Source organism: Perca fluviatilis, chromosome 15 (genome assembly GCF_010015445.1).
Source record: "Perca fluviatilis chromosome 15, GENO_Pfluv_1.0, whole genome shotgun sequence".
NCBI lineage: Eukaryota > Metazoa > Chordata > Actinopteri > Perciformes > Percidae > Perca > Perca fluviatilis.
Window position 1 is genome coordinate 14,234,170 of NC_053126.1, and position 11,922 is coordinate 14,246,091.

An 11,922-nucleotide genomic window follows, 5' to 3' on the forward strand; every position below is an offset into this window, starting at 1 on the left:
AATCAACCAGCTTGAGTTGAACTTGAGTTGGACTGACTGACAGAGTACTGACACCTCATTGTAGGCACAACTGTTTCAGCTTCCTGCCACCCACAACTTCCCACCCTCTGACCTCCATGGCACCAAGGGCAAAAGGAGCACAGACAATGAGCTACACAGCTGATCTATTTAGGATTTTGTTTATTATGATGAACATCAAAACAGCAGTGATTGATTTTCCAGGCTTAATAGAGAAGCAATTCTAGTTTCCTTAAAAAGTTGCAAAGACAAATGAGTTTTGGTTGTCAGTTGGGCCAGAGGGACATGCTGATATAGTTGAAGGGCTTTCTGATTAGCAGAGTGGAGACTTAATGTAGATCCTGTAGGGACAGCGAATTGTACTTCCTCCAACTGTCTGGGTTTAATTAAGCCAACCAGTCCTGCAGCAGCCAGCAAACCAGCTTCTTTTACATTGTGACGTAGATTGAAAGACTCAAAGCAAAAAACTTGATAGTTGCATATCTGATCACTAAAACTAAAATGTGCCGAGACGTCTAAAGTGTTCAGCATTGTAGAAGCAAACAGTATGAAAATATTTGCATGCTCACCATGTTGTAACATTCTTACTGGGTTTATGCAGCCATTTGTGTACTTATTCAATCTGCAATCACTGAATGGAATAATTACATATATATATATATATATATATATATGTGTATGTATGTGCGTGTGTGTGTGTGTGTGTGTGGAAGTACAATTTGACACTCATTTAAGCAGAAGAAACTAGTGTGAAGTGCCTGCTTTAACACATCAGTGCTTGGTAAGCTGAATAGAACTTGAATCATTTGCGAATCATCTATCATTTACATTCCTGCCAAACACACTATAAACATGTTTAAACATGTGCTCATTCCACAGCAGAGCTGCCAAACAGCAGTCGAGTGCTGCTGAAAGGAGGCTTATCACAGCTCTCTATGATTTTCCTTGACAAAGAAATTGTTTTGTTTTGTTCTTATTTGAGGGAATCTGTGGCCTTATACACTCTCTTTAGTCTACATTCCATACAAGCTGTACATTGACTCTATCCTCTAAATTTATATGTGCATTTTGAGCCAGTATTTCCGGGCCTGGCTGATACTTGCAGTTTGCGCACATTCACAAAGACGAGAAGGCTTGTGGGACAAAATCTGATTAAGGTGTGTGTGTGTGTGTGTGTGTGTGTGTGTGTGTGTGTGTGTGTGTGTGTGTGTGTGGCTGTGTGTGTGTGTGCTGTGTGTGGCTGTGTGTGTGGACCTGAGCTTTAAAGTGTGTGTGTGTGTGTGTGTGTGTGTGTGTGTGTGTGTGTGTGTGTGTGTGTGTACTTGCACACCTCAGCTCGGAGATGTAATCTGATTTGCAAAAGTGAACGGGTCGTTTCACATGACTGGTTTAAAGGACCACTGGCGCAAGGTTGTGCCAGTGTCCCTAACTGGTGTGTGTGGGTGGATGCATGCATGTGTGCTTGCAGGCGTGTGTGTATTACACCTACAAGTATATATTTGCTTTCACAAAGTGCACTGCAGAAATATGAGCGTTTGTTAATGCAGACTCCTAAACAGTAGAAATAGTAAGGTGTTGGAAGTTTGCTATGCGGTTGAACAAACCAGAATACTGCATTTATTTAGTTGTTCTTGGTTTTAGACAAGATTTATTTGGGAAAAGGTTACATGAAAGTAAGACCACTGCTAATTAACAGTCGATTACACATCTGGAAAAAAGCACTGCTCTGCTTTAGACTCTGATGCAGGTTTTGTTTGCAACTTTCTGTTTACACATCCCTTATAATCAGAGCTTTATTTTGAACTAATGGACCATCAGAAATTATATCAAATAATTGAAATCATCCTATAGCCTCAGCCCTCTTTAGAGCACTGCTCGGATCAAATCCCCTGAAAGCTTTGCCTCGGAATCCTCTGTTTTTTTTAACATTGTTTGTTGATGTTTTTTCGGGGTGGAGATTCTTTGCTGGATGTGGTCCATCATGTGATTTTCATTGGAGAGTGGCCGGAGGAGACGACCACAGTAAAAGCAAGTGCGCGTGTGTTTGTGTGTCATCTGGCCTCGTTAATAAATGCAGGTTGTTTTCCATCTGGGGGTCATCAGTTGTGGTCATCACATACACAAGTGGAAGAGAGGAGGCCCTAGGAGGTGACGTTTGCCGCCATGTGTCTGCTTGTTGATGTGTCTGTGTGCATGCTTGTTGTACACATAAGCATGCACGGAACTTGCAAGTTGTGTGTATGATCTGCCTGTGTTCATGCCATGTCTGAAAGGGTTATAATGTGTGTGTTTGGTTGTGGGTTTTCTCTCCAGTATGTGGAGAGCTCATAAGCAGCGCAATGCAGCAGGCAGGAAGCTCTGATCCCATCAGGCGTGTCAGCAGGGGCAGTATTTCATAAGGTAGTAATCTCACCACACAAAGAGGTGTCCAATATTAGAGAGAGCCCCTACCCCCGAGCTAATCAAGACCTGACCAACCCTTCTCCTGGCTCGCCAACCCTCTGAACATTACCTCATCTGGAGGTTTAGCCTAGTCACATGCTGCTCCAGCCTGCTGGTCTACATGATAACTCACTTAGCTCAGTATGATAGCTAGAAAAAAAAATCAGAAATATAAGAAGGGATATAAAAGAAATGGGACCAGCACACAACTACCTATGGTGCCTGGTGCCAGGGAAAGGTATTTTAGAAGGGAGAGGAAAGAAAGAATCATTTTACCATGTCCTCCAGAAACTCTGGGAAGCAATTTGCCGGTATTCAGTTTCCCTCCCCGTCGTCCTGTTATTGCTGTTTTCCCCTCAACTCTTGGAGCCTTCAACCTGAAAGGAGGTTCTTAAGTTCAGGCTTTGTGTCACTCGGAAACAGTGCATTTGTTGCCAAGGTAACAGGTCTGGGATGGTGAAACTCAGAAGCAGAGAGCACCTTTGTCCTGTGAATGTATGAAGAGGGACCAGAGCTCTCATCAGTCCAGAGAGCACAACTTTGGTCGTAAACACGCCTGTATGAAGAAACCTGTGATCAAGAGAAGTTTCTTGATCCAATATCTACCTGAACCTGTTAACCTTATATAATAAAACCAGAATGGCACGTAATTTAAAATGGTACAATGGAAAAGTCACTTTGACTGCCTCCCTTCTCCTGAACTGCCAGCTACTGCAGAGCTCCACTGAAACCTTATATTTACATAAAACAGAGCGGGGGTGTTCTATGTCGCTACTCCAGGTTTGGCTTTTTAAATGTTCTGTGAAGATACTGGAGAAGGTCTTGAGTCATATGGTCATTATAAAACCAGGTTCGGTTGACCAAGAGTTTAAAAAATAATGCAACAATGAGATTGAGTGATAACCTAAACCTGAGTAACACGGCCTTTTCCTTAATTTTGATAGTAGAGTGACAAACATGACAAACTTTTTTTTATCTGTGCATTAATTGTATTCTGTACGGATCATTATAATTTTTTATCTAAAAAAAATTGAATTTTGCCTTAGAACCTATGTCTACATGCCAACAGCTGGTCCTATACCCAGTAGCCTTCTTGAATTATGTCCCAATAAACCATCATCACTGGTTCCATATGCATTGCATATGAGTGATTTTCCTGCTGTTTTATTTGACTAATGTTTAGAGGCATGGAGAGGTAAAATTATCCGGTGCAATTAGAAGAATGTCAGAAAAAAATCAATGTAATTTTATCTAGTTTTTTTTTTTTTTTTTTCTATCCAGTTAATCATGTCATGATTTCTCAAATTTATTTTGTGACTCCAAGGTTGGGAATCACCGCACTGTAACCTCTTCAAACCTGTGAAAACAGAGGAAGGAAGTGATTGTACTGTAGAAAAATCAACATTTGTCGGCGCGACAATGCAAGTCTGGGCAGAGCTGGACTAAATTACATCTGATTCCCCAGTTTTTGTCGACTTGTATGTTTACTCTTGAATGAGCTCCTCTCTAAATCATTTTATTCCCCCCATCCTTTATCTTTTTCAGATGATCTCAGGTGAGCACCCAGAAGAGGCTGAGTAATGGAAACATGATCTCATGAGATTCAACAGGTAGAGATGACTCTGTCTTTTTTGTTGATGTTTGTTTGATCTTCATTCAGTGCAATATGTGATCACACACAGTGCACTGACAGTTGCTATGAACAACCCAAGTATGGTACATCCACTCATCAAACAGAGGTAGCAGTAGTTCACATACATGTGAGACACAATCAGGGTGGTGGCATTGGCTTTATGCCCATGTTCTTGCTTTTTTTTTTTTTTTTATTGTGTAACTGAAGTCATGACAGCACAGTAAAGAATGCAGTGGCACAGAGATATCACTTCAAACACGGCGTCTCTCAGGAGCCTCAGATCCTTTCAGTGGAACTGAATGAAGATATGCTTTGATGGCCCACCACAGAGTCGGTGGCCTTCAAAGAAACCTGTTGATGGGCTTGTGCGGGGCAGCCAGCAGGCTGAATGAGTGGTACTGTATACGTGCGCCTCTCAGGGTAGCTGTGGGTGTTCTCAATCGAGGTCAAACATGCTTGACCCCAACATGAGTAGTCTTTTTCTATAGATTTTAGGCTCGCATTATCTTTTGTTTCTCTCCTTCTACCAGGTTCTCTGGGTAAATGAAGGGGAACTGTGTGTGTGGATGGCAGTGTGCCAGCAGACAGGTACTGTAGATGTGCTGATGAGGGAGTGCGATAGGGGCCAGCCTCAGTCGCAGGCCCGAGGCATAGACAGGCGTACACGGACAGGCTGAGACTCAGAGGCAGGTTGGGACCTGGTTCTGTATGCTGATGCTGCTCTACTGGCTCTGCTCCAAGGTGAGGCATAGGAGAGAAACGTGGGAAGGGAAAAACCAGAATAGAGGATAAAGAAAATCAGGTGAAAGGATGATTGTTGAGTGGTGAAGCTGCAAAAGCGCACAACCAAAAATGAGGGTATAGCAGAGAGAGTTAACAATAAAGCAATAGTAAGCAAGCTGGAGACGAGATGATGATGTGGGAGGCTCAGGGGAAGGAGAGAGAGGTGAAGATGAAGAAAGAGTACGCAAGTGAGGCCACATCCTGTACGCTGGTGGAACGTGACTTCTCGCAGGTAAACCAGCTCAGAGGTGCAGACAGGCAGAAAGAAGATTAGAAACTGATGGATGACTACTTATCCTCTGACACGTTGTTCCTTCCCCAGGCAAAGAACAGGCAGGGCCAGTCCCGCCACTTTGGCTGAGTGGATGTTGTGTGGGGGCAGATGACGTAATGTTATTTTGTGAGAGGTTGTATGCACAAGCACAGGTAAAGCAGAGCACAGATTGTCAAAAGGCCACCTACCTGCATTACCTCACATCGGAAGTTGTTGGGAGAAAAAAGCAGCTGTTCTACACCCTCATAAGACAGCAACATATTCATCCAACTGTTGTTCCGGATATAAAACAATTTTCTCATCTCCTTCCTCAACTGTTCACACACTTGTATTCTCGATTAAAGTGATATTTTTATTTCTTTAATCATTGAAATCAGACATTTCTTTCAAATCAGGACTTTTTTGGGCCTGAAGCAATACTAGGTTTGGCATCTTAAGTCTGGTATTAGACTGAAAAGTAGCTAGTTCCAGCTGCACCATGAGAAGGCTCAGTGATTCGTATCCGCACTGCTGGAAGCAAAACACTCGGCCTAGATTTTGCCACCACTCATAATGTGATAATTTCAGCTGTGTGGATGAGGCTCTGGTTGGTTCATCTGCAACATCTTCATGCCAGTTTGAATCCTCAAGCCCTTTTTGTGTGGAAAGTTTGTGAAAGCAGCCAAATCTGCTTAAAGCATCAGCGGTGAAGAACTTTGTGTTGATCAATTCTGGGTGTTCTATGAATCGCTGGTTGTTTTAAGTAATTTCACTAAACAGTTACTTGTAACCTTTTAAAAGGAAATGTTGCGATAAAAGATTAAAACCTCTAATTTTCTTTAGTATGGGTATGAGAAACGTGTCAGTGTTCAAGCTTCAAGTGGTTTTTGGCTTCAGTCAATAATTAGTTTCTGTATTATGTTTCTAGGATCATACTAAATCCTGGTTTGGACTGTGGACCAGCATCCCCTGCAGCAGATGTTTGCTCCTGGCATGGCTGCGAACAGCTTGAGCTCCATCACTGACAATCTCACTCTCAGGATCCAGCGCCAGCAGCATGGACTTGGAGAAGCTGTGACATAAACTCAGCGGGACAGTGGAGTGTATTCTGCTGCTCAGACATTATGGAACACATCAGTCAACCCCGTCTGGAGAGGCGCTCGGTAGGAAAGTCAACTCCACGAATGCACGTTCACCATAGTTACCACAATGGATCTACACATTGTTTGACTTTTTCTAAATTGAACCTGGATTAATATTTTCCTGTACATACATCTGCTTTTGATATTCACTGTTTATTCACACTGTTGCTCATACACTGCAGTTGTGACATATACTGTGTTATTCTGGATACAGTATCAACAAGCGCTGGAACAGTAAATGGAAAATAATCAAATGTTATTTTTCATTTTTAGTTCTATTTTTACAGACTGAAGGCGGCGCTTATACCAGTGCAGTCACATACAATAAGTGTACTGTATCTTGTGAAGAGCACAAAAAAAGTTTCCTATTGTGTAAAATGAACACATATATGATCAAGATTCCATTGAAGTTAGTTACTCAGTCATTGGAAATGTAACTTTATCATTTGACATCTCCTAATTGCAATCACAAAGAAGCCATTGTAATCAAGTTGCTTGAATGCAACTCTTTATTGACACTACATTTTATTGTGACACATTGGCAGCCTTTGTAAGTATTGGTTAACAATCCTGTCAAGGTGTTTATTCTGATGATGATTTATAGCTCCATAACAGTTGTTGTGCCGGTAAAACCCCACTAACCGAAATAAAGAAAGTGTATCCAAGCTGCTGTCTGTTTGTTTTGTCATTGCAGATGCAGATCTATGAGATTAATAAGATGCATTCTCGATGTTCGTTATGCTGTTGTTATTATTAGTCATGCTGGCTTCATTACTAGTTGGGCCAGTATATGCCAATCAATATATATCAATCTTGTCCTTATTCTCTCATGCTCAGGCAATGAGAAGCAGAGTGAAAGTGATGTTTAAAGTGAAAATGGAAAAATGTGACATTTAAATATTGACCAAGTGATTTTTATTGGAAATCACAGGGTTTTACTTCACTAATACCGGTATTAATAATAGGTAAATTCTGTGGTATACAAATTTACTGCACAAAAAGATTATTTTCTTTCTTTTTTTATCACAGGGTATTTTTTCCTGAAAAAGATGACATAATGGAAAATGTGTTTGCTGCTCAGTTTAGTTTCTGTAAACCTTTTATGCACTGTATGATGTTGACAGAGAAGTGCTTAATGTCACAGTCTAGGTCAACATGAGTCAAACTACAGGGAGTTTTCACCACGTTATGGATTAAAATCCCCGCAGCGCCTCATCTTCTGCAGAAAGACATTCCAGAGTACACTACAAATCCATTTATTGTTTTCAATTAGTTTGCGAATGCAACAATTCAGCAATGACTTCCCATTCAAATGTCTTCCACTGTCAATTTCAGCTGTGATTCAATAAGGTTTGGCCCGAGGGGGGGGGCTACGGGCCTGCGGGGGATGGGACATGGGTGCGGGGAAGCGGAGTTGCTAAGGGGGTAATTATTCCTCAAGGGGTTGCTTATTGTTGTCTTTCTCTCTGCGATAAAACAAAGCGAACTGGGTTAGGCTCCATTGCAGTGTGCTCAGGCATTTTATTCTGGCACTTGACAATGTTCTGACAAGTTGTTCAAAGCATCATATAATAGGGATCATATTAAGAATTAAATTTGTAGGGGACGAGGTTAACTCCATCTGTAAAAAAGAAAAAAAGAAAAAAAAGGGGGTGTTAAGGCCCCGGTGCTGATGTTTTGAAAGTTGAGCTTCATGACATCTTTATGGTCCTGCTTATGGTCAACAACATTAGCATGTCGACAATGGACTTCCCTACTTGCCTGCCTCCCCCTCTTTTATTTTTCTCCCCCGCTTTTTCTCACACACATCCACAGCTCAAGGGAAAAATGACCTCTCTGCAGCTTTCAATTCACTGCACTTCTATAGCCCTGAATGGACCGGCTCAACAAAAGGTGACATAATTTTCTCAGGGTTTGATTGGCCCCGTCCATGCCACAGGATGACATCATGCAAGCCCCCCCCCCGGCCCCCTTTTCCCTCTCAACGCATCACAACCAGAACCAGCACACCACCAACCCTCCCCTCCATGTTCTTGGATGCTGGGTTCCCAAGACAACAGAGCAGGTCCAGGCTGTGGGGCAGGACTTGGCAGTATATTGTGGCTTGGCGGTGCTCTTGTGTTTGCGGTAAACAGTCTTGGGAAATGATAGGAGACAGAAGAGGGGGAGGGATGAGGAACACTGTCTTTAATATGACGGCAGCTTCCCTCTTCATTCCACCTCTCCTCTATAGGGAGTGTTGATTTTACTTTCTGTAATAAGAAATGTATTCCAGAAAGAAGTGTCAAGCCACAAACTTTTAATGTCAAGCACAAGCTTTGTGTCGGCTGCCGAGCTCTCACTTGACGCTCCACCAAGTTTTGGTGCAAGTTTGATTGTGTCTCACTTTCTCTCTCTCGGAGGGAGTGTGTGCGTTTGTGGGATGGAAGAGGGGAGCATTTGAAGAGGGATGTGGGCTCATGCCCAGCCCGCAAGCCATGATTAATTTTCTTTAATTAATGAAGACTTGGGATTCACGCCTGCTCAATCTGCCCTAAATTGAGTCTTATTTCCTTATCCATCTTTCCTACATTAGTATATCTAATTAGATTTTTTTTTTTTTATTATTAAAGTTTTATTTTAACTTCTACAAGTTTGGAAATTAGAAATCAAATAAAAAGATGCATGACATGTTTTTGCAGATACATTCTTTTTTCTATGTACCCACAAAAAAAAGGGCAGTAATTGGGGTGTTCCTCCATTTGCTGGTCTATGATGTCTATGACGTCAAGTAACAAATCTTAGGTTCTCCCACATTATCCCAGCCAGAGGAGCTGCTATTGGCTGCCTAGCTCAGCTCAGTGCAACCTGTAACCCTGACTAATAAATGCCACTTTTCATGCTGGTGTGCATCCAGGACTATTACAGGCCCTGTGTAACACCAGAGTATCACACACATACAAATGGCCATTTCCCCTTGGAATTGTCGTTAATGAGGATAATTTGAAGTGAGGTTGACATGCAGCCCTGAGCCAAACCTTGTTGGTTCCAAACACTCCTGCAGCATAGACGCCTTTAAGCTCACTCCAAACCATTTCCTCAAATTGGAGCTGCATCCGAAGAAAAAATGACACAATTACTACTTGGTCTTGGAAAATGTCCACATTTCATGTGGAACGTTACATATTGCATTAAAGAGTCACTATGACGCATGGTAGTGCTGGTACATACTGGTTTTATTGGAAAAATTAAGATAATTTTCTCTTTGCTCTTCCCATACAGCTTTCTTTCTTTCTTTATCTTACCCATCATGCCAAGTCTCTTACCCACTTTGAAATGCACCTCTTTAAAGTGTTCATGCTTTTCCTTTCTTGCTGTTCCTTGTGGTGTGATTAAATGTGGTGTGCCGGGTTGGCCCTTCCTTGGACTCCATTGGAAGAAAGCATCGCTTTTTGAACTTGGATGAGCATTGACTGGGTATCGGTTACCTCTGGCATGCTGAGGGTGCGTGGGCTCCTAGTGACTATGACGTCGATCCACTCAGCTCTGCTTGCACAGGAGAAATGGTGGGAATCCACTACTTTCCCTTTTCTCCGTATTTTCCACAATTGTTCTTTATAGAGGTAACTTATTTTCCAACAGGTTTTTACTTTCTAATGTGTCATGGGATTTACCTTGAGTTTATTATGACAATATTTTCCCAAGTAAGAACTTTATCAATACTTCAACAGCAAATTGATAGTGACATTAAGGTTATATACGTCCCCCAAAAATCATAAAATGCGCAGCGGCGTTTCTGGTTTATTGATGGTGACAGCCTTGATTGGCAAGGTGACATAGAGGAGGCAGTTGCATGGGTAATCATCCCCTCAGTCTGGGCAAGCACCCTCTCTCACCCTCTCTCTTAATCCCCATTGAGAAGAGGAAGGGGAGACTCGGGAAGCAGGAGAGGATGAAGAGGAGGAGGGGAGCAACAGAACAGGCCAAAGGCTCCACTGACATCCATGGGAATCTGCAGATCCATTCACTCGTAATTATTAGCATCAATGCAGAGAGGCAGTGGCAAGGCGAGGGGCGGGGGCAAGGGGGTGTGGGAGAGTTTTGGGGGTGGGGTTGGGCAGAATGGGGGGGGAGTGTCACTCTAAGATGGAAATCAATCACCATAAGAGCTTGTAATGAGAGTGAGAGAGGTGGGGATGTAGGGAGCGAACCAGGGTTACTTTCAGTTATGGCAACGATGATGCAAGCTTGACCTTAAGAGCACATTTTGATTCAGTGCAGCATTTCCCTTATCTTCATGTCTGGTCTCTGGAGAAGTGAATTACAAGAAAATAAATATTTATAGACAGAGGAACTATACATTACATTGTCAAATGTGAAGTCTGGTCATGAACATTTTATCTCTGATAAGTCATTTGTTTTTTTTGTTTTCGGTCACACATGACTGGGTGAGTGCTTTTTAATGTATTGTAATTAGTGCTAATTAGCAGCAAGTCCTCATATTTTGATTTCAACTTAATTTATAGCATTATTGTTGAATTGTTATTGAACTATATCATCATTTTTCATGTGGATGTGTGAGACAGTAAAATAATTCATGTACATATGTGCTTCCTCCTGCCTGGCCTGGCTTCCTGCGCATCTATATAGTATAAACAAGCGCTGGAACAGTAAATGGAAAATAATCAAATATTATTTTTCATTTTTAGTTATATTTTTACAGGTGGCACTTATACCAGTGCAGTCACATACAATAAGTGTACTGTATCTTGTGAAGAGCACAAAAAAAGTTTCCTATTGTGTAAAATGAACAAGGGGGCATAGTGGACGTTCTCAAGTACAGGATGCCAGCCCTCTGTCACCTCTACATTATACATTACCTTGACAGGCCATTTCACTCCTGGATTCAGAATTCTGGCCAAGAGACCACCTCAAACACTTTGGGTTGTCCCTGCTTGGTGAGAACGTCACTCCCAGCCCGCTGAACACCACGTTTGAACTTTTGTCGAGTGGCCACTGAGCCGAGTCTGTCTGATGGGGGAAATTATGACACGATTGTTCATGTTCTCCCTTTTTTACTTGAAAATCTGAACATTTTCCAGCACAGGGTGATTCAGCACAGCAACTTTAATAACTTGACCTTTTACGGATTGGCAAAGAGGAAGGATCAGATTTAAATGAAAAAAGACACTACACTTTTATTAGAGGTGCGTTTTCACATTTCTTCTCTTCTCTTCTATGTGAAAGAAAGGTCATGTCAAAGGTCAGGTCAGCACTTGTCCTCTTCGTTAGAAGCTATGGTGATGCTGGAGTTTACCTTGGGAAACACAGTCAGATAGAGATGTCTCATTATGCCTCTGGTGAATTTAGACAGAGGGTGTCAACCTGTCAGCTGCAGGGATAAATGATGTCCTCATTTGAAGCTGTCAGAAAGAAATGTTACAATAAGTCAAGTCAATTTATTATTTGTCCTGAGTGGGTAATTTATGCTGCAGCAAGCATAAGAACACATAGCAAAACATAAAACATACAATATAACATAATGTAGAAAGTTTGCAATGTTATTTGTGTGGTACGCATGCAACATTACAGGCTCTGAAACAAAAAGATATAACAACATATACTGTACTACATCTTGAAACCTCAAATGATGCCTTATATGTTTAAAAATC

General features: G+C 41.8%; 1 long non-coding RNA gene across 5 annotated transcripts in view; it reads left to right on the forward strand.

The window, feature by feature from the left end:
• The window catches only part of LOC120575155, a 133,325-nt gene extending 126,389 nt beyond the window's left edge, over positions 1-6,936 (forward strand). For all 5 annotated transcript variants that reach the window (XR_005641955.1, XR_005641957.1, XR_005641954.1 and 2 more), the window contains 2 exons: positions 4,006-4,070; positions 6,058-6,936. This is a non-coding gene — a long non-coding RNA (uncharacterized LOC120575155). The remainder of the gene's footprint in view (positions 1-4,005; positions 4,071-6,057) is intronic.
• Positions 6,937-11,922: the final 4,986 nt, after the last annotated feature.